Source organism: Lissotriton helveticus, chromosome 2_2 (assembly GCF_964261635.1).
Source record: "Lissotriton helveticus chromosome 2_2, aLisHel1.1, whole genome shotgun sequence".
Taxonomy (NCBI): domain Eukaryota; kingdom Metazoa; phylum Chordata; class Amphibia; order Caudata; family Salamandridae; genus Lissotriton; species Lissotriton helveticus.
The window spans coordinates 75,145,238-75,168,145 of NC_136060.1; the positions used below are offsets into that span (position 1 = coordinate 75,145,238).

The 22,908-nt window shown below is 45.1% G+C and overlaps 1 protein-coding gene across 7 annotated transcripts in view; it reads right to left on the reverse strand.

Moving 5' to 3' along the window:
* The window catches only part of PCM1 (pericentriolar material 1), a 1,361,399-nt gene extending 1,342,454 nt beyond the window's left edge, over positions 1 to 18,945 (reverse strand). For 4 of the 7 annotated variants that reach the window (XM_078678107.1, XM_078678103.1, XM_078678106.1 and 1 more), the window contains exon 1: positions 18,733 to 18,918. The gene's annotated coding sequence lies outside the window, so the exon portion shown is untranslated. Of the gene's footprint in view, positions 1 to 18,280; positions 18,600 to 18,732 lie in introns of those variants that run through there. The other 3 variants (XM_078678108.1, XM_078678109.1, XM_078678104.1) reach the window with 3 other exon arrangements.
* Between the last annotated feature and the right edge of the window lie 3,963 nt (positions 18,946 to 22,908).

Genomic DNA, 22,908 nt, shown 5'->3' on the forward strand with positions numbered 1-22,908 from the left:
AGAGGTACCTTCTAGCAGGTCAGAACTCCCAGCAGTAGAGTTCAGGGGAGCTGGGATTGAAGTATTTGTGTAACTGAGACTTCAGAACAGGAGGCCAGCAAGCACAGGCCATTGGAGATTATTCTTCAAGCCGGTTTCTCAGCAAAGTTCCAGTTGTTGTCCTTTCCTTGGCAGACACCGCAATTGCAGGCCAACCCCACACAGCAAAAGGGCAGTACTCCTCCTCAGCTCTCCAGCTCTTCTCCTTGGCAAAGGTTCATCTTGAGTCCAGGAGTGATCTAAAGGTCTGGGGTTTAAGGTCCACTACTTAAACTCAATTTGTCTTTGTTCTTCTTTGTGCAAGGGTCTCTGAACCCAGTCCAAAGGAGTTCTGTCCTTGCCGGTGCAGTATGACCACAAGGGGTGGAGACAGCATTGTGCAAGGGAGACCGGTCCTATTCAGGTGCAAGGAAAACCCCTCCCACTACTCTAAATGTAGCCATGGTCTTTTCAGCTCAGCTCCCAGTCATCCGGGTGGGGGCAGGCACCCAATGCCCACCCTCCCATTGGCCATCTACAGTGAATGCACATCCCCAGCCCTGTCACTCCTAAACCAGACAGCCAATGCACAAACAGGCACGGGCACACAGAATGATTACACAAGAAAATGCCTACTAGTGGCATTTTCAAACACACTTTTTAAAAATCATCTTTACTAAAAGATGGGTTATTAAATTCTGAGTTCAGAGAGCCTAAATGTTATTCCTCCATCTCGTCCCAGTGGGAAGTTACACTTGTAGGATGTTACAAAGTATCTCCCATGCTATTCTATGGGACAGATAGCCTTTCAATAGTAAAATATGAATCTGGCAGTATTTCACTATCAGAACTTGTCACACACACCAGTATATGTCCCACTTTTCACATACACAGCACCCTGCCCATGGGGGACCTTGGGTCTACCCGAGGGGTGTCTTACATGTAAGAAAAGGGAAGGTTAGGGCCTGGCATACAGTAGGTGCACTTGCCAGGTCTACATAGCAGTTTAAAACTGCATGCAGACACTGCAGTGGCAGGTCCGAGATACCTTTACAGGGCTACTTATGAGGGTGGCACAATCAGTGCTGCAGGCCCACAAGTATCATATGATTTCAGGTCCTGGCACCCCCAGTGCACTTTACTAAAGACTTACCAGTAAACCACTTATGCCAATCATGGATAACCAATTATCATCATAATTTACACAGAGTATATGCATTTTAGCATCGATTAGCAGTGGATAAGTGCCCTGAGTACCAAAGACAACAAAAACAGGTCAGTGAAAATAAGAGGAAGAAACAAGAAGTTTGGGAATAACCACTTAAAAAAGGGCCATTTCTAACAAAAATGCTTTCTGTTTTCTACTTTGATTCCATAAAGATGGTGTTTATATGTGCCACAACGTTTGGCATAAATTCAGAATGTTAGCACTAGTTGCTCATTAGAACACTGTAGGAAAACTGCTTAACACCAGGGAGTTTGCTGACAGTCTCCTGCTTGTGTTCAAAGTGCATGTCAGAATGTTTTAATGAAATGGAAGAGGAAGATATTTGAGAACTTACTTAAAATGTGCCCTAATTTTTCTTTCTACAGTACTAACTATAATACCAATGTTAAACTGAACCCCCTCATTGTGTTCCTTTCTAAATTAAATGCCTTAAGTTCTACCAGTTTAATTCAATCAAAATGGCGTCAGGTGTGCCATATGTAGGAAAACAGTAACACCGTTAGCGCTCCAGTTGTTCTTTAGAAGACTGAGAGGCTGCAATAGAACACAAGGGAATCAAGTGTATTTTTATATGGCGGAGAAAGACTGTGTGAATTTACAGAAAATATGCCCTTCCATAATCTCTCTATGGAAAATCATGAGAAAACAGTTTTTTCATAAACATGATTCTTGAAATCCCAGCATAAGGCTTCCCACAGGATGACATCACATAAGAACACGGCACAATTACAAAATTTAGTATGGTACCATCAACAAATGATTTATATTGTAACTAAAATCTGTTATCACCCTTAATACATTCTCCTTTTTGTGACCCCCAAAACCGGTCATTCACTACAATGCATTTCAATAGAGTGCTATCATGTGTATTGGTCCCAAATGGCTGCAAACACTTCCTGGTTGAAGTGTTTGCAGCCAATCAAATTTCAGTAGGATTTTGGGCTACCAGGTATCTATATTTCCTTTTACATCCAAATATCTCTGTAACTACTTAACGGATTTACACCAAATCACAAAAAGCAAGTTTTCTGAACCAACATCAAATTTTCTGCCAAATTTGGTATAATTCCGATCAGCAGTTCGGGATGTAGTCTTGTTCAAAAAATGAAAAGTCCCTATAGACGTAACATTGGGAAAATGCGTTTTGGGACCACCCTTTTTTCTCGTCCCCCGCTTGACAAATCACCTCGACATTTTCAACACAGCAGCTGTACTAAAAAAGGGACATTTAGTGTAAATTTCACAAAAATTTGTCACGAGCCGCCAATGTTTTAGACAAAACAAAGAACGCTTTTCCTATGGAAACTTTGGTCCTAACTAGAACTACATACTGACTATTGCCAGTAAGTAATATATGTATTATATACACATTTTCACACAAACAAATAGGGCGGCATTTGGGGTAGATGTAGTATTAAACACATAAATCATTTTACAGAGTTACCCAAGCTACAAGTGGTGTAAATAAAACATAAGACAATACAAAAGGACATTTTCAACAGACCGTGAAATAGGTGGATGTTACACATTCGAAGGCAGCTGAAGTAGGGCGTTATGCACAGTTTTTCCCCAGGTAGTGATACTCAGATTTATTTATGAGGTGAACACGAACAGACAAGGCCAATGGTTTAAGGAGGAGAGTTTAGATATTTGTTGTAGAGAAGTTTCAGTTTCTTCTTGAAGGGTGGGAACAATTCACTGTTCTACAAGTCTTGAGGCAGAGAGTGAAAATGTAACATTTTCTTTCATTGAAAAAAAACATTTTCTTATAAAATCTTCCTTTAGGAAACAGATCTAAGCTTTTGTAACCAACTAAATTCATTCACAGAAAAACTATGATGGAATGAAACGCTTAAGTCTCACAAATGCAAAATAACTAGTTTTGTAGAAACAAATTTAGATCTCATTAATTAATTCTTGAGAAACAGATACAACCACACCCAACACGTGTTTCAAGGCAAAACGACGGCTTCTTCAGGGCTCATATGAAAAAAGACTAAAAACTCTTTCAATGGGAGGTCGTGAGATACGATGCGCGGATTCCAGGCGCAACTGAAATCCATTACATAAATTGAAGGAACAGCGCATGATATGGAGGCGGTATAACTTAATAGTATTGGCAGTCATTTTAGTTTAGGAGAACATCTCAATACAAAGCTATTAAAACAGCAATTTATCAAGGATCTGTGACATTACATCCTATCAGATTTGTTTGGAAGCCTATTAGTGTGATTTTCAAGCCGTGTTTTTTCTTTTCTTTTTTCATATGAGCCCTGATGAAGCGGTTGTTTTTGCCATGTGCTGGCTTTATGTGTTTTTCAAGAATTAACTCCTGGATCTTAACTTTTTTTTCCAAAAAGACAGTATTTTGCCTTTGAAAGACTACAAATGTATCATTAAAAATGTTTTCTGTGAATGTAATTAGTTAATTTGAATAGCTAAAAGGAGTATCCTGAAGTATGATTTTACTAGAGAAAAAAAAAATCAATAAAAGAAAATGTAAAATTTGTGAAGTTATATGAATTAAATAATATGCAGTAAAGTAGGCTGTGGCTCCCCGTTGACTTGTTTATTTAGTTTGTTGACTGATCTGGTTTTAAAAGAGGAAAGGCTGGCATTTTACTTCAGCAGTTGGTACTCAAATACATTTACAGCAGGATTTGCTAAAGTAAAATGTTCTGATGACTTAGATTGAAATTTGAAGGCTGAGCATGTTTATGATTTCAGTATAGTTGCAACAGAAGATCTTCCAATTTCCAAAAAGTTGAGACACCTAAAACGGAACATTTAACAAGCCAGCACTTTCCACGCTTTCTAACTATTTACATAAGACAGTAGGAGGGGGGGGGGAGCAGAAGCATTCAGAACGTCGCAACTTATGTGTGACAAAAACTTTGCCTGCAAGTCTATTCTGAGCAGCAAGCTTAAACAGTCTTTTACCAGCTTAAGCAGCAGTGGCAACCACTTGGAAATCATTAAATACAAAAGGGGGTGGTGGCTGTTTTATGAAGTGTAAACTGCAATAAATCCATGTTCTTGTGCTCAGATTAAGAGCAGCCTCACTTCTCCTAAGGGCAACTTCAGCTCTTCTAGCCACACAATCTGCAACAGAGACATCTGCGATACCACCAGCGATAGTCATGCAAGAGAACATGGCACCCAGCTTGACTTAATGAAGGAAGTTCTGGTTCACCCTCAGCTAAAGGATAAAGTCTTGCAAAGAAACGGACTAAGTCAGCTTTTTTTAAATTCATCCATTTGCTTAAAAATCTCCTGATTTACTGGCAAGCTTGGTGGAAGATGGACTTTTAACTGCTGAATCATTGCAGAGATTGCAAATGGAAAATTGAGCATAAGATTCACTGCTAAATAATTCTCGACTGAAGGCAGTTCTTTGAAAAGCACTAACCTCTAGGAATTGGTTCAAAGATGACCATGAAAAAAAGAAGCATGGAGAGGAGGCTGAAGAACTTGGAAATACAATGTGCATCTTCTGGGACCTGCTCTTCCCCTAGAACTTTCCCCGACTTCTTAAGAATTTTTAGATAGGAAGGGATGAAGACCATGTAACCTGTCTAATGGGACCAAGTTGGAGGCCCCAAGATCTGCTGCATAACACTTGTTAGAGGAACCTTCCTAGTCCTCTGTATAATACCCTGCAGCTGAATGTGTGCTCCATCATGAACCAAGGCCCCTAAAGTGTCCAAGTCATAATTTTTCTTCTATATATAAAGGACCAAAGAGACACCAACAAAAAACTTTTGATTCATAATTCAACACTGCATAAAGCCCTACCACTCACTGGAGTCAACATGAAATGAACCTTCCTGATGAGCGGATCAGTCACCCTTCTCTGGCCAGTATCTCTCCAAACCCTCTTCTGCCTCTCTTCCCGAGCCTCTTATTTATGGCTCTACCTTTAGACCCCTTTAAAACCAAAAAGTTGAGCTTCTCATTGGTCTTCTAGATTCAAGATTCAAAGATTCAAAGATAGCTTTATTCGGTGTTTGACAAAAAACCATAAAAGCAAACATAAAAGCATAATACAGACAAAAACACGTTAAAAAGCTTACTCATTTAAAACTCGTTATAAAAAAGACATGTCATATAAACAAACAAATAGCCAAATCTTAAAATTCTTTAAAGAAAGTTTTCATAAAATTCATTATGTTCAATGGGTAAATTCATTGAATTAATACATCGCTTGAGATAAATATTTCATTATTGTGTATTATTTGGTGTTATTATGCACAGGATAATACTCATTAAACCTCAGGCTCCTAATCGTTGCGCATGGTCCCTCTACATTTTATGATGAAAGTCAAAAATGTTATCGCCGTTACAATAGTTGACTCATCTTGGAGCAAGTACAATCTAAGCAGGGCAGATTTACAGCTTCTCAAACCCCATGTCTTTAGCAGTGGTAGCAAGTATTTTTTCCTCCCCCACTGATAATACTCGCAGAAAAAAATGCAGTGTATATTAGACTGGGTGGCTAAGCCGTCACACGGGCATTTTATCAACTTCACAGACCAATCATTTGGGGCAGGGAACGTTATTAGCCTGAAAAAAGATTCCGTCCTCATTCGTGACAAAAGCATTCTATGATAACACGAATAGGTTGGCGCCAGATATGGATGTAGGCCTTGGTCATGGAGAATCTGACGATGGGCTACAATGGTGGACTTATTCCCATCTAAGTAATATCTCCTCTCCTCCAATAAACCAAGGCATGCCCCTTTTAAAGCTTTTTTTGATATTTGTGAGCATGATGTTGGGTTTGAATAGAGATCTGGTTGGCCAATAGAGGTCAGGAATTTCTTAACGTAGGCCAGCCATGGCTGCTTAAAGCCTGCGGCTTGGTCCAGGCAGTCATGAATTACTTCCCTGTTGAAGGTCGTGTCCTCTCATGTCCAAATCTTGTACCACAGCATGACTGGCGCTATCTTTATCAGATCACTGATATGGGCTCTGTCAAGTAGGTGTGGAACGCGGGACTGCTAAAAGGTACCTCAAAAAGGCATTTTCCACCCTTTGTATTTGGGTGCTATCTGCCAACCCCCAGATGCCAGCCCCATAAACGGCTGTGGACACGCATTTCGCTGCATAGATCTTAAGTAATATATCTACAGGTTTCCCACCCAGTCTTTTAGCAAATTGTTTAACCGCACCAATCGTGCGAGCAAAGGCCAGGTTCCGGGAGGTGATTGCTGAGGACCATGTGCCCCTATTATTAAAAATGATGCCCAAATAAGAGAACGTTTTGGTCATAGCTATCTTTGTGTCGTTGACGAAGGTTTTGCAGTCTGGGATATTTTTCCTGGTAGTGCATGACATTGTAAAAGTTTTCCCCACATTTATTTTTAGGCCTCTAGTGCTCATGAAGGTTGCAAAACCCATTAATGCCTTCTGGAGACCCCGCTGTGTGCGGGCCATGATCACCGCATCATCAGCGTATAATAGTAATGGGACTGAGAGGCCGTTTATTTTAGGGTAATCCACTTCCAGGTCATTTAAAAAGGCTGCTACCTCGTTAATATATAAATTAAATAGGAATGGCGCAAGGATGCAGCCTTGTCGAACACCCTTTTCTATTGGGAATTTTCTAGTTCGCTCGCCGTTTTTGCCAAATCTCACCGCGGCGCCTGCATCTCTATACAATTCCTGAATAAAACGTAAAATGTTTTTGTCTACCCCCATTTTGGCCAAGGTTTTCCATAACATTCTATGATCTAGGCAATCAAAGGCCGAAGTTAGATCAACGAATGTTAGGAACAGGTTCCCTTTTTTTGCTCCAATATATTTATTCGTTATTAGGGCCAGGTTTAGACCCTGCTCTACAGTTCCTAAGCCGGACTTAAAGCCGTATTGGAATTTCGAAAGTATTCCCTTACTCTTGGACCAGGTTTGTAGTTTGGTTAACAACACCCTACCTGCGACTTTCATCAGATTGTCTAGCAGGGAGATGGGACGATAGCATTTTGGGTCTTGCCTGTCCCCTTTTTTAAATATTGGAATGACTATTGCTTCGTGCCATGTGTCGGGAAAACCTATTTTGGTATAAGCATTCATTACGTTTGCTAATAAAGGAGCCCATAGATCTACATTCCCCTTGAACAAATCAATGGGAACTCCATCAGGTCCAGGGGCCTTTAAATTAGCACTCTGACAGATTGCTTGTTCCACCTCTGGGGGGGTAAACATTACATTTAGTGGGAAATTTCCATGAATCGGTGGGAGAACCACCTGCCCAGCTTCCGAATCATCTTGTGGGATCAGTGCTAATAAATCTTTCTTATATAGGGAAGTGAAATAGTTAACCCAGACATCTTCCGTTTTGGCTATCTCCAATGAGTCTACCTTACTATCCGAAAAGAAGGGGGCATTAATTTCTTTCCAGAAAGAAATATTATCCCGTAAGGCACTTGCCTTTATCAGGGCTTCCTAGGCTGCATTTTTCAGATCATCCTGTCTACTTCGGAGGGTCTGCTTGTAAGCTCGTCTAGCGTCCTTGACTCGGCCACTGTCCCTTGGGACAGTCTTTAGAGCCTGTAGGAGGGCTTTGTGTGCTTTAGTGCAGGCAGGATTAAACCAGCCATGTAATCTTATTTCTTCCCCTGTCTTTTGTTTTTTAGTTAGCTTGGCATTTATTGTGGCGGTAATCCTATCATATGCCCCTATAATTAACTCAGGATTAGTGCTAAGTTCTAAGCAGGTGGAAAAATGTTTCATTTCTTTCTGGACCAAGTCCTTCAAGAAGTTTGTGGAATCAATTTTCGCCCATTTTATGGCGTATCCATTTTTTCTGGCCAGCGACACCGAGCGACAATGAAGTATATTCATTGTGCTTGTTTTTTGAGTCCCCGGCTTCCCTACAACAACGGTGGTACTAATAGGAAAATGGTCACTTATTGCTAGGTCTTCCATTTCAAAACCCCCCACCCAGCCTTGATTCCTGTTGGAGACTAAGATGTAGTCGATTACAGTGCCTGCCCCTCGGCCAAAGAAGGTTGTCTGCACTGCATAAAGCCCTACCACTCACTGGAGTCAACATGAAATGAACCTTCCTGATGAGCGGATCAGTCACCCTTCTCTGGCCAGTATCTCTCCAAACCCTCTTCTGCCTCTCTTCCCGAGCCTCTTATTTATGGCTCTACCTTTAGACCCCTTTAAAACCAAAAAGTTGAGCTTCTCATTGGTCTTCTACTTAACTCATGAAAGATAAGTGTGTGATTCTTTCATGGCTAATATATTACACTTGGTTTACCAAATCCTAGGAAATTGGCTCATTTCGTATCTCAATTTTTCAAATAGAGGTCCATTTTAAAGTGACCTTTTTACTTTCTGATTTTAAACCTTAATACAATCTTTTGAAATTAAAAAAGATTAAGAAGCTATCCATACAGTAGTTCTTCATTATAATATGTTACATTAGGTTTAATCAACAGGCAAGGTTAGAAGAAAACAGGCAATCTATTACCTTTTCCCCAAGATTTAACAATGCTTTTCTAATAGAGGAAATATTTCTCCTGAATCGTTACTGGATTCCAAGTAGTGATCACTTTCAATAGAACCTGGCTTAAGCAAGCAGTCTCGGTGCCCAGTGGTCAAAGTTGACGGGATCTTAGGGGTAGGATGTGCCCATACTTTTTTTTAATTGAAAAAAAACAAAAAACAGTTCCTCTAATTTTTATGAACAGACAACCATCCTAGGAATGTTAACTCCAATATTTGAAATGCGTCAGCTCAAATGTAAGGTAGGGAGCCTCCTGTGCTGTGAAACCGAAAGAGGGCAGTTGGCTAAACAAGAAACTAGCCTCTTGCCGGGCTGCCTGCTTTTCTGAAAGAAATGTAAATATGCGCAACTGGTTAATCTGCAAATGTAAAAGGTGTTTGGGAGACGGTATTGGCTTTAATTGATTAAATCACATGATAACAAATGTATTCTTTTTGAGCAGTATTGCAAGGGAGTTACCAGCTGAGCTGCAAAGAGTGTACTTTTAAATGACAGTTATAAAAAATGCACTACACACACTCTGGGTATTATTAAATTCTAACTGTGAACTAGCCACACAGCGTCTCACCTGCCACAGCCTCGCAAAAGGTCATCGCCAAAGCCATCGCCAAAGCCACCGCCAAGGGTCAGCGGGGCAGCAGTCCACGCCGCCAACGGCCAAGAGTCAGCCGCATTAATCTTCGCGCCGCGCCCCGGGACCACAACTCCCGGTAGGCTCAGCGGCGGCGCGCACCGCTGACGACGCGCCCGCACCAGGAGGTGCTTAAAGCCGGCGCAGAGGCCGGCGGAGGGGGTGAACTAGTCACACATCGTCTCACCTGCCACAGCCTCGCAAAAGGTCATCGCCAACGCCACCGCCAAGGATCAGCAGGGCAGCAGTCCACGCCGCCACCGGCCAAGAGTCAGCGGCATTAATCTTCGCGCCGCCGCCCCGGGACCACAACTCCCGGTAGGCTCAGCGGCGGCGCGCACCGCTGACGACGCGCCCGCACCAGGAGGTGCTTAAAGCCGGCGCAGAGGCCGGCGGAGGGGGTGAACTAGCCACACAGCGTCTCACCTGCCACAGCCTCGCAAAAGGTCATCGCCAACGCCACCGCCAAGGGTCAGCGGGGCAGCAGTCCACGCCGCCAATGGCCAAGAGTCAGCCGCATTAATCTTCGCGCCGCCGCCCCGGGACCACAACTCCCGGTAGGCTCAGCGGCAGCGCGCACCGCTGACGACGCGCCCGCACCAGGAGGTGCTTAAAGCAGGCGCAGAGGCCGGCGGAGGGGGTGAACTAGTCACACAGCGTCTCACCTGCCACAGCCTTGTAAAAGGTCATCGCCAACGCCACCGCCAAGGGTCAGCAGGGCAGCAGTCCACGCCGCCACCGGCCAAGAGTCAGCGGCATTAATCTTCGCGCCGCCGCCCCGGGACCACAACTCCCGGTAGGCTCAGCGGCGGCGCGCACCGCTGACGACGCGCCCGCACCAGGAGGTGCTTAAAGCCGGCGCAGAGGCCGGCGGAGGGGGTGAACTAGTCACACAGCGTCTCACCTGCCACAGCCTCGCAAAAGGTCATCGCCAACGCCACCGCCAAGGGTCAGCAGGGCAGCAGTCCACGCCGCCATCGGCCAAGAGTCAGCGGCATTAATCTTCGCGCCGCCGCCCCGGGACCACAACTCCCGGTAGGCTCAGCGGCGGCGTGCACCGCTGACGACGCGCCCGCACCAGGAGGTGCTTAAAGCCGGCGCAGAGGCCGGCGGAGGGGGTGAACTAGCCACACAGCGTCTCACCTGCCACAGGCTCGCAAAAGGTCATCGCCAACGCCACCGCCAAGGGTCAGCAGGGCAGCAGTCCACGCCGCCACCGACCAAGAGTCAGCCGCATTGATCTTCGCGCCGCCGCCCCGGGACGAGGGCGGGCCCGTTTAAGCCCGTTCAAGACCGGCCAAGGACGGGACGGGACGGGCCACCCATCTAACATCTACATTTGGATAGAAAGGTCAGTTTCTCCTGTTAGGTAACTGGTTGTGATATATAAATTATTATATTACGTGCTCTAACTCTTAGGATACACTGAGGATGTCTACCTCTCCGGATGCTGGCCATGGTAGTAGGAAGTCAACGGGAGGTTCTTTATTGGGAACTCTAGACAATTTCCTTATCAGGGTATCATCTGCACTTGCCAAGGATATAGAACTTACGGAGAAAAGACTATCCTTGGATATACCCTTCGATAAAAGATCTTCCCTGGGCCCCCTGGCAGGAGCAAAATCACCAATATATATAGCAACTGACTTACAGGGTACGCTTCCTCCGTCTGGAGTGGAGGCAATTACCTTGTCTCAACTAGAAACCATCTTAAATATAAGTGATACCTCTTCAACAGTTGGAGTTCCTGTCAGTGATGTATGTAGACCCCCCCTCCCCTAACATTAAAACTCGTTCGGCTGGCCAAGTAAAAGCAGGTCTGGCCCAGCAGAAGGGAGGGATGCAAGTTAAAAGGAAGCGTCCTGCGCCCCAAACACTTGCTGGGGGGAAAAAAGCAAAGTCCGGCAAAAATATTCCTCCTGCTGATGATCCAGTAGCGACACCACCATCTTGCCCCCTTCAACATGGATTGTTGGGAAAAAATGGGCAGGGATGCCAACCGGATAACATGGGGGAGGAATCACATCTGGATCTGGGCCCTTCTTTTTGGAAAAGATCGGAAGGAACTCTTAAGAAAATAAACCAACCATTACATGACCGATTGGACTCTATCGAAAATAGATTAGTGTGCCTTGAACTTTTGCTGGCAACATCACAGAAACACGCAGGCCCAAGGCACAGTGTCCATAATGGTCGGGCTAAAACCCCCGTAACCCAGGCTCCCAGTTGCCCCAGTAGTGGTGCCGGGTTAGGACAGGGTGATAGATCTACTCTAGCTGCTGATAAAGTGTACGCTGATAAACCACAACCGCCAACACAGACAGGGGCGGGAAATACAGTACAGCCAAACGGGATGCCCCAAAATACTTTGGCCATGACAGTTGCACCCCCATCCCATAATCAAGTAGGGGTTGGAGTGTCACTTTTGAGCAAAGGGAGTAAACAGGGAGATGGCACTAAGACGGATGTTAGGAAGCAAAATCCCACCGTCTTACCCAGGGCTAATAGAGAGGCTCCTTTACCCTATATTGATCTCCCTCCCCAATCAGCGCCTTTTGTGGTAGTTTTGGCAGGGGTTCCACCAGTAGCTCAGGGGCAACGAGAATCATTCCTAGACCTTAAGCATAAATGTATTCTCTGGCTTAATAAACACCGTCCACTGCCTGCAAATATGCGAGTTAATATCCTGGGTACTAGGAGAGTTAACTGGATAGGTAGGGGTTGTAAGACGGGGGACTGTATCATCATTAATTTTAGCGACCAGTCAAGTGTTAATTACATTTGCAACTGGCCTCATAATGATCAGTCTAATGGGATACAAGCTCTACCCTTAGCCTATTTTTACGGACCCCCAACTCCGGTCTCCTTTGAGAGGGACATGTTCTCACATGGGGTTGTACCAAATTTCTGCCCATTGGGGAACATAAGGTTGTTCAACAGATTCCAGCCCTTGTCGGGGCTGGGGGATTGCGACTGACAGTTTACTCCCCAAAGGCTTACCCCGGGTAATAGAGCTGGGGGCGTAAGTGAAGGGGTAGAGATTTTGAGAGGGCAAGTGACCCCCCAGAATAGTGGGATGGAAGGATGAGGGTGACCAAAGGTAAAGTGTTAGGTGCGATGGCAATATTGAGATCTCAAAGCTAGATCAGTCACTGGGAAGGCAGATCTATGTACAACAAGGCCCAGGGGATCCTTCTTTATGGGATGAACTGGCTGCAGCACCTGAAGGACCACTATGCCAAACATCTTTTATTTCATGGAATGTGGCGGGACTGGGGACAAAACTTAACTCTCAGCCTTAGGTACAATTTATTGATCGCTTTAACATATGCTTGTTTCAAGAGGTGTGGGCGGTTGAACCAATGTTTAGAGTAGGCTTTTTGATTTTTTTTTGTTCCAGCTATGAAAAAATGCCAGGGGCGACCTATGGGGGGGATTAGTGATATGGGTTAGGCAGTCCTTAAAATGTCTCACCAAGCTCCTCCCTGTTGTAAACAATGATATTCTTGGGGTCAGGTTAAGGTTCCCTGCCAACTTAGAAACTGATATTTACAATGTATATGCTAGGGGGCTTCGAGGTGGCAAGAAATCTGATGTTGTAGCAGAGTTGGATATACTACTGCAGGCTACCCCTCCTAACATATTGCCCTTGATTGCAGGGGACTTTAACACCACTTTTGAACCCCTTGGCTTGAATGATACACATTTAACAGAGGAGGAGGACGCTAGGTGGGGAGTTGCCCAACTTAGCACTAAACCTATAAGAAAATGGACCGAAGCTGCGATCTAGTTAAAGGGCCTTTGTTTGGGAAACCAGTTGAGGGCTGCTAATGGATGCACATTGTCTGATAAAATGGGAATGGCAACTTTCGACAATGGTGCCAGGGCAAGCAACATTGACTATTTACTTGTCCCCCTTCCGATGTGGTCCACCCCATTTCGACATGGAGGTGGTCACTCGGATTGAGAGTGACCATAACCCCCTGACTGCTACATTCAATCTGGGTCTACAAAATGAGGATGAGGACTCTGGGGGACCAACTCTTCCAGATTTAGTTTTGGCAAATGATGAGCGCCACCTTAAGTGGCGTCAAGTGGCAGAACATCAGGAAATCATTGATAGCATTGAACGAGAGTTGGAAGGGGCATTAGAGGCTATGGAGGAAGGCACCCTGAATGGGTCGACCCCCAATCTTTTGTTAGAGGCACATAATAAGCTCTTCACTAAATTAAAAGTATACTTTTGTAAACCAAGTTCAGGAAATAGAAGAGGCCAAATTAAAAAAGCGGAGAGCTGGTATGACGGCTCTTGCCGCCAAGCTAGGAGAGAATTGGGCCAAGCATTAAAGACCAATGAAATGGGCACAATAAGATCAGCCCGAACGAATTATAGGCTCAAGCAACATATAGACAAAAGGGATTGAGAAGAGGGCATGTGGCAGGATCTTAAAGTGGCGTGCAATGTAAAGAATACTAAACCTTTCTGGGATATTTTTAAATGGGACAGGGGAGGGCATCACGAGAGCCCCCAAAACAACGTCGATCTAAATTCATGGGTTGACTTTTTTAAGCCCCAATTTGCCAATAGGGTGATTGGCATCAGTGAGGGAGCATTTGATTATACCTTCTATAAGGAGACTGTCTTTACCCTGGGAAAAGTGGACAGGGCACTGGACCTAGTCACGGAAGGACGTGCTACCGGCAAGGATTGTGTCCCCGCAGATCTCTTCTTAAACAATAGAGGGCGATGGCGGTTTTATATTTTATATGCGTCGAATGCCATAGCCCAATGGATGGAAGTCTCTAAATCATGGAAAGGGGCAGAAATTGTGCCAGTATACAAAAAAGGGGACAAGGCATTAGCAGGAAACTATAGGCCGATAAGCCTGATCGACTGTATACAAAAGATCATGGGGCGATTGGTTTTGGGTAGAATCCAGACCTGGATGGATGATGATATCTTGAGTCACCTTCAGGCTGGATTTCGCCCAAAAACAAGTACCATAGACCAGGTTTTTCGGTTTATTATGTTATATTGGCGTACCGTAGTCTTGGAAAAAGGTACCCTATATGCTGTCTTTGTGGACTTAAGGGCGGCCTTTGACTTGGTCCCACGCAATATATTGTAGAAAGTCCTTGCGGGGTTGGGGATGGCACCTGAACTGCTGAGTTTGGTCGTCCGCTTGCATGAGGGTACGTTCGCTCGGGTACGGTGGGGTGGCCGGGGAGAGGTAACAGAGCCGCTCCCGGTGGAGCAGGGAGTGAGACAAGGTTGCGTCATGGCGCCGACCTTGTTCTCGCTCTTTGTGAACGGGGTTGCGGACTTCCTCTCCCTGGTCCCTACCGATGCCCCTGCGATGTCTGGTGAGCGGGTTCCGATCCTCATGTTCGCGGACGACACTCTCATCATTTCAAAAACACCAAGTGGGCTCCAGCTCGCACTGAAACGATTTGAAGACTTTTGCCGAGATAGGGGTTTAGAAATAAACACGGCAAAAACCAAGTTTATGGTCCTTGCAGGCCCTAAAACTCATGGGTCTGCCAGACCTTTTAGAGGGCCGATACATATGAATGGTTCCCCGTTGGAGAAGGTAGATGCCTTCACATACTTGGGGGTCACCCTCCAGAGAGATCTGGGGTGGTCTAGCCAGTTAGATATTGTAGTGCTAAAACACCGCCAACAGGCAGGCATTCTTTTAAAAAAAATGTCCTCTTCGTTAACAAAGCCCATTAGCCCACTGTTGGAAGTATACGGTATGAAGGTGGTAAGTTCGGCACTTTATGGTGCTGAACTCTGGGGGTTCGAGGACTTAAGAAAGCGGACGCTGGCAGAAAATGATTTTCTGCGGAAGCTACAAGCGTTCCCATAAGTACCCCGTTAACATCACTAATGTGGGATCTTGGAAAAAAGACGGTGCAAGATCTAGCCTTCCTGCGGCCATTACTGTACTTGCGCCATCTATGGTCCACTGAAGAACTACGGCATTATGCCCATGGGCTGAGGGAAATAATGATCATGGATTCATGCCAGAAAATTCCTTGGCTGAAGGCCATTCGGTCTTTACTTTTCAAAATGGGAATGAGGGAACTCTGGGACGACCCAGAAAACGATATATTCCCCTCCAAAAAAATTGTAAAAGAAAAGTATTGGGAGATGGTGCTTACCGATGCAAGGACAAAGGGACTCTCCTCGCACTTAACTAGCCGATTTCTGGAAATAAAAGCCCGACCGAAGCTGGAACTATATTGAGACACTATCGGAAAACAGCAGGACCGTAAACTCTATTTCCAACTAAGAGTAGGTACCCTTCCTGTAAGGTCTTTTACAGCCAAATGGGCAGGAGATGATGGTAACGACAGATGTCCTAAGTGTGGGGAGGAACAAGAGTCATTAAGTCACTTCCTTTTCTTCTGTCCTTTGTATTCGGCCCCCAGATCGATGTGGATAAAATCTATATGCAAATTGTTTGGTATCCATAGACATCAAGAGGCGCTAAGAATCCTATGTACTGACCCGATGCCTTTAATTGCTGTTGCTATGGCTAAATTTTTGAAATGGGCCTGGGTAATTCGTACCAAACAAATAGCGGGAGGCATATGAATTACCGCTGATTTATACTTGCAATATTTTGAGGGTTGTTTTTATGAACTTTGTGTAATACTCCCCTGGACCAAATGCACACTGATGAGTTTGTTTTTAGGATTTATGAACTAATGTAAGAATATATTCGGCAATAGTCCAATGTAGTTTAATACCTTTTAATATTTATGTATATGTTTTTATGGATTTTTAATCTAAAATTGTGCATCTTATGTATACTTTTATGACTTAAATTGTTGAATAAAGTTATTATGAATGAAATTCTATAGTTTGCAAGCACTTTTATTTCAAACCTTTTTGCATATTTTGTAGCAGCCTTATACTGTGCGCAATGCAAGTTTTAAAAAAAATGCCTTAGATATTCACAGTTACAATCCTCATCTGCGCCAGCCAGGATTCAATTATGTATCTCTTCTGGTTACACACACCTCTGCAGCTCATTGACTAATAATGTTTTTGTAATGTACAATAGTGCATTTCCCACTGATTAACTTAACTTGCATTTATGTTTTATTTAAGCTGTGAGTTGTTTTATATGTAGCTACCTGAAGGTGAGAGACTGAAAAAAAGTTGCACAATACTTTGTTTTTTAGACATATCTTTCACCCTGCCACCACGCTCACTAACACCCCAGTTTGCATACTTTTTTTTTAATGCACCGCTACCGCTGCCTCATTGCACTTCTTGAACCTGGGTATTGAATAGATGAAGGTCTGACTACAACATAAGGCGCTGTTATTATAAGAGCTGGTGCAAGGTAGGATTGTGGAGTCAATACTGCACACAACTGAAGGAAGAAAGAACATGCAGTTGCTAACTGCACTACAACGCAGAGGTAAACCTACACCATACCCATCAAGAAGGAGGGTGGAAGCACATTGCCTCACCTCCCAGCACTCAATTTGCCCCCAATGCATCACGGTAAATGCAGTGCATGGTAACACTTACTTCTGCAGTAGTCTTTCAATTTTTCTCTCGTCATACAGCCTTTGCTGTGTAACTCTAGACGTGTTTATCGATTCACTCCTTCATCAATAGAGAGCAATAAGCGTTTTTTTTGGGGCGGGGGGGTGCTGAAAATAGTGCCCAAAGTCTTCTCAAGTGTCTGTCCACTCACTGGGCGCAGGTGCATCAACAAAAGTCAGCTCACTAGCTCAGGGAAACCTTCCAAAACAGGAGGGTGGGATGACACTGCCTTACATTCCAGCCCTCCATTTCCCCAATGCATCATGGTAAATGCAGTGCATGATAACTGATGTAATCCAAAAGAAGTCCAGAGGTAGCCATGTAGTAGGTTGTAGGCAAGAGGTTTATTAAGAATGGTTACACAATGGTAACTAGGATAATAGGTTGGAAGTTCATTAGTTCAGCCCACCAAGAGCGGCATCCTTGCTGCTCAGCCACACACTCCAACTGTCTCTCTCCACTCCTCCAGGCACTACAGCATACCACTACCTCATCAGGCATTCTAATATTCCATACACACATCATATTCATACTGGCCGAGCAGCAGGAAACATGTAGCTATGGAAAAGGATGTAAAGCAACATTACAAGTTACAACAATAACCCTATACCATACCCAGGCCATGCAGAGATGCAGCAGGTATAGAGACTCTGGGGCCCCACTGCACCACAATTGTGGTTTTATTACAGAACCGGAGTAAGAGGCATACATTTTCCGTTATTACATACGGGCTTTTGGCTCGTTTGCTAAGACGCCGTATGAGGAATGTGAAGGACCCTTCTTTGTGGACATTTTAAAAAGTAACCTTACTCAGGAGTTTCGAAGATAGTTTAATAAAATGTTTACCTGTCGAGAAATAAACTAGCTATAAGAATGCGCGTGACGTCAATAAGAAATCTAAACAAGAACAAAGACTAAAACAAACATGACTTCCATTAGTAAACTAGACGCAATGTTTACAGTATCCACAGCAACAGACCATACACCCTCCTGAGAGCGGAGCGCGGGGGTGGACTGCCAGAGAGCTGGAGCGAGACTGAAGAAAGTATAACATTTCCAAGTGACTGGGGGCTAGCCCCAGAGTCTATGGTCAGAGCACCCAACTGTAATAACACTACATCTCATAAACAGGCATGGCGGAGCCTGTGGGACACCGACTAACTTAATACATCACATGAACAAGCCAGGCGGAGCCTGTGGGACACCAATAACTTATCAACACAAGCTATGCAAGGTAATAGAGAACATCACACAATAAAAAGATCCCCAGCGGGGTAAAGCAACCACTACAACTGAAAGGATCGAACAACGGGAACTCACCACAGGCACGCAGATGGTGGAAAGCAGTGCTCTCCGATGGGCTGCTGAGAACGGCACCACGTAGCAAGCGCCGTAGGGGCTTGTCGCAAGTGCGAAAAACACGGAGAAATGCGGGGAGTAGCACAGGCGGTTAAAGTGGGAGGGAGTAACGGACTCTCGGGGCGGGGCAGAGGCGCCAGGGAAACCCGCGACAAACCCCGCGCCCAGGAGGCGCCAAAACACAGAGCACCTGCCAAGTGAGAAGGGGCATGCAGTCCTCCATAGGTACACCCGCCACGACCTTTGTTCTGATACAACCATCCGCCACAACCTTTGTTGTGATACAACCACCCGCCATGGGATCTGAATACAGGGGGGAGTCCCGAATAAACACACCCCCATCAGATAGAATTACCAAACAATAAAAGCAGCCTTCGTAGCACATACTACCAGTCCGTCAAACCCTCACTCACCTGCGCTCCCCTAGCGCCGAAATTCTACGTTTACCAGTTCCTAGGTCTCAATGACACCCAACCGCCGCCGTCCCGGCAGCACCAACACCGTGAGGAGCGCGCAGCGCCTCGTTACCGTGGAAACAGTGGAAACTCGTAGCAGGCCGGAACTTCCAGAGCACTCAGGAAGAGAAACAACGTAATGACAAGCGCACGCCGACGACAGGTTGAAGGGCAAGAGAACGGACCTGACATCATCAATAGACTCGTCTTTCAGTACTAGTCCTGTAGCACAAGGAATAAGACAGCGCCATGTTTGGTGTGGGTAAACTCTTTAGGTTGCCAAATTGCAATGCCTCTTCTGTATTCGGAGACTGAGGTGTTTTTTAGTCAGGACGATTAGACTAATGACAAAAAGCAGACGCATATTGTAAACCAGTATCATAGTTTGCGAATCACTTATGTACTGATAATTCCGTTCGCAGAATAAGGAATTGGATTCTATGTCAGGACCGGAGGCTCCGATTATGCTTCTCATTTCTTTTTTTATTATTCAGGAGTCAATCAAAACAAATATATATATATATATATATATATATATATATCTCCCATGAGCTTTCAGTGCTCATAACAACCATAGAGCATAATCTATAAATGTCCAAACAGAGGTAACTACTTCCTCTTTCTTTGCTGCTCCGCAGCCATTCAAGTGCCCCTTACCTTACCTACTTCCATTTTGTAGAGTATGGTTATTCTGTGCTCGTTTTATTGTTACATTATGAGCTGTTGCATTTCTTCTACCTGTGTAGTGCGGTGTGAACTCGCAGTTAGCGTAGGCTGTGGTGAGGCATTGACAGCGCTATTTGGAGGGCGAGCGCAGAGGTGACAGTCCGCTTTACATTGCGCTTTTGTTTTCTGTGTTCACGCGGCGGCAAAGGTTCGCTTAACTCGCGCTTTGTTATCCTTGGCATATTGAATTCTGTTACGCTGTTCGGGAGCGCTGCCTCCTCTGCTAGGCGCAAAGCGCCTTCAGCAGTTTTTAGGTCTCGTCTAAGCCATCCCGTAGGGATGGTGGGCAAGATTATAGTAAGGCTTTCGAAAAGTCTACCCAAAGTGCGGATTAGTTACAGTGCATGTGAGCCAGGCGCGTGCACATAGCCAGCCACATCGCACATCGCACATCCACACCATTTGTCTGTGCCTCGGCATCAGACTTCAAAGGAAGCCGCTCCCCCGCCCCCGCCACACATGCCGCTCCCCCGCCCCACCACGCAATGCCGAGAGCTTGTTTTTCTCCTCATTACTGTTTTGCCTACTGTCTTGAGGACGTGCGAGACAGACGCACAGTTGTATGGCTTTCAGTATGTAGAAAACCTCTGTAAACCACAGTGAAATGTGCCATGGAAATAGTACATATACTCCCCCCTTCTCCATAAATTAAAGACTAATAGTGGCAGATCCAGTGCGACCAATAGGTTTCGGGAATTTGATATTAACCGCGGCCTGCAAAAAAGAAGAGTGTAAAGCTTGCTGTAATGAGCTTCAAATTTCCACATTACTTTTTTTTTGGTAACTGAACATATTAAATCGACCGTCATCCCCGCCCCTCCTTCTAAATGTGGCTTTGCCAACAGCCAGATACTCTTGATGACTAGAGCCCTTTAGCTTTAATCCCCATGCTTTCGCCCTATGTTGAGTTTCTCTCCCTCAGTACTTCAGAAGAAATGTCACTACTTTGCAAATTGGCCGATGCAATGATTGTCCCTTTGATGTGGCTTGTGTGTGATTTACATGCCGGAGACTCGGGCCCGAGCAGGCTCCTGCCTCAAGACTTCGCTTGCCTCGCCTCTCCGTGTTAATTTGTTTGGCCACCACCTCTCAGCATCCCTCCTCGCAGTGCCACAGCTCGCCAACATTCACTCTCTTCCCTCGCTCACTCTCTCCCTATTCCGCGCCTCCCGTTTGCTTTCTCCCTCCCCTCACTTCCCCTTCACTCCTCCACAATCTGAGCTTAATCACGGCTTCTCTGCTTCTGCACTGTGTGATTTTGGGCACGTTCAATTGCAGCGTGAAAATAGAAAATCCAAGCTCAATCATGGGAAATTACACTTCTAAGGCTTCATGACCACCCACTGTTTCATTTGCAGCTCATTAAACCCAACTTAATTACCACATATACTTCATAATTTAACGGTTTCTTGTCTGCAACGGGCCCGTGCGTAACAGGAAGTGGGATGAATGGAATAAAAGCATTTTTTGAGCTAACGGTTAACTTGCAGATCATGTTTTCTGTACAAATCCTGTCACCAAAGTTTTTTTTGTTTTTTAAATAGATGCTGTGGAACTTAATTTTTTGAGGGGATTAAGATTATTTAGCAGTTGAATTCACAAGGTGTGTAGCTGGGAATTCGATAGCTCCATAGGCACGGACAACGGGTGCAGGTTGGGGGCGGAGGGTAATGGAATTGCCAGATGTTTATCCACAAGGTCCCTCCAAGCAGATATATTTCCTGTGTGCTACGCATTGGAAGAACAAAACGTTGAACCACTCGATTATATTTTTGGATGGTTATGTCTAGAATTCGTGACTGGTTCCTTTTCATCATGAACATCCCTTTTGTTATTTCCTAACAGTTTGAAAACCCTGCTATCTTATTTTGCTTGCTGTGTTTTAATTGCTAGTTGTTTTTGTTTGCAGAAGTCTTTTATATCGCATTGTCCTTTTAGGTTTGACAAGGTATTAGATTGAGCCAGGCAACTTGCACCAGTGTGTTGTGGTCAAACAGCAATGCGTCAGGGTCCCCCTTCAGCTTTGCAGTGAAGGAGATGTTGTGTAACTACGCCATCAATTTTGGAATCTGCGGACCTAATTTCTAATCCCGGCTCCAGCATTTGACTGTAAAAAACGTGTGTTTCTGGGCTAGGCTCAGAACCAAAAACCTAAAATTTTTAATTATTAAATGTAACCCCATTGTGAAATGCACATGTGTAAATCCCCAATTAATGTATAGCACTCTGTAGCTCCCTAGCTCGGTTCTTAATACAGAAACCCTAATACCCACACCCACACTTCTGAGAGATTAACATTTTAAATAAAGCACTTTATGCTTTCCATTAAATAAACATAGTCTCTTGCATTTTGATCATACTCTGGCACACCATTTCCATTCTGAACGTTGAATTACTACAATTTATAATTTAATGTGGCTTGTGTGTGATTGACATGCCGGAGACTCGGGGCAGGAGCAGGCGCCTACCTCAAGACTCCCCTTGCCTCGCCTCTCCGTGTTAATTTGTTGGGTCACCACCTCTCAGCACCCCTCCTCACCGTGCCACAGCTGGCCAACATTCACCCACTTCCCTCACTCGCTCTCTCCCTATTCCGCCCCTCCCCTTTGCTTTCTCCCTCCCCTCACTACCCCTTCCCTCCTACACAATCTGAGCTTAATCACGGCGTCACTGCTTCTGCACTGTGTGATTTTGGGCAAGTTGAACTGCAGCGTGAAAATAGAAAATCCAAGCTTAATCATGGCCACAACCACACACACACACAACCACAAACACACAACCACACACACACACACACAACCACACACAACCACACACACAACCCCCCCCCACACACACACACACACACAACCACACCCACAACCACACACACAACCACACACACAAGCACAACCACACATACAACCACACACACAATCACACCATCAGTGCACACTTTCACCAGGCACAGACACCATCAGTCATCAGTGCACGCTTTCACTGGGCACAAACACCACCAGCCGTCAGTGCACGCTTTCGCCGGGCACAAACACCACCAGCCGTCAGTGCACACTTCCACCAGGCACACACGCCACCAGCCGTCAATGCACGCTTTCACCAGGCACACACATACCACTAGCCGTCAGTGCACGCTTTTACCAGGCACACACCACCAGCCATCAGTGCACGCTTTCTCCAGGCACACACACCATCAGCCGTCAGTGCACGCTTTCTCCAGGCACACACACCTCCAGCCATCAGTGCATGCTTCAACCAGACACACACACCACCAGCCGGCAGTGCACTCTTCCACCAGGCACACACACCACCAGCCATCAGTGCACAATTTCTACAGGCACACACACCACCAGCCATCAGTGCACACATCAATTGTTAATGCATCCACAATTAACTATTGTAGCAATCGCA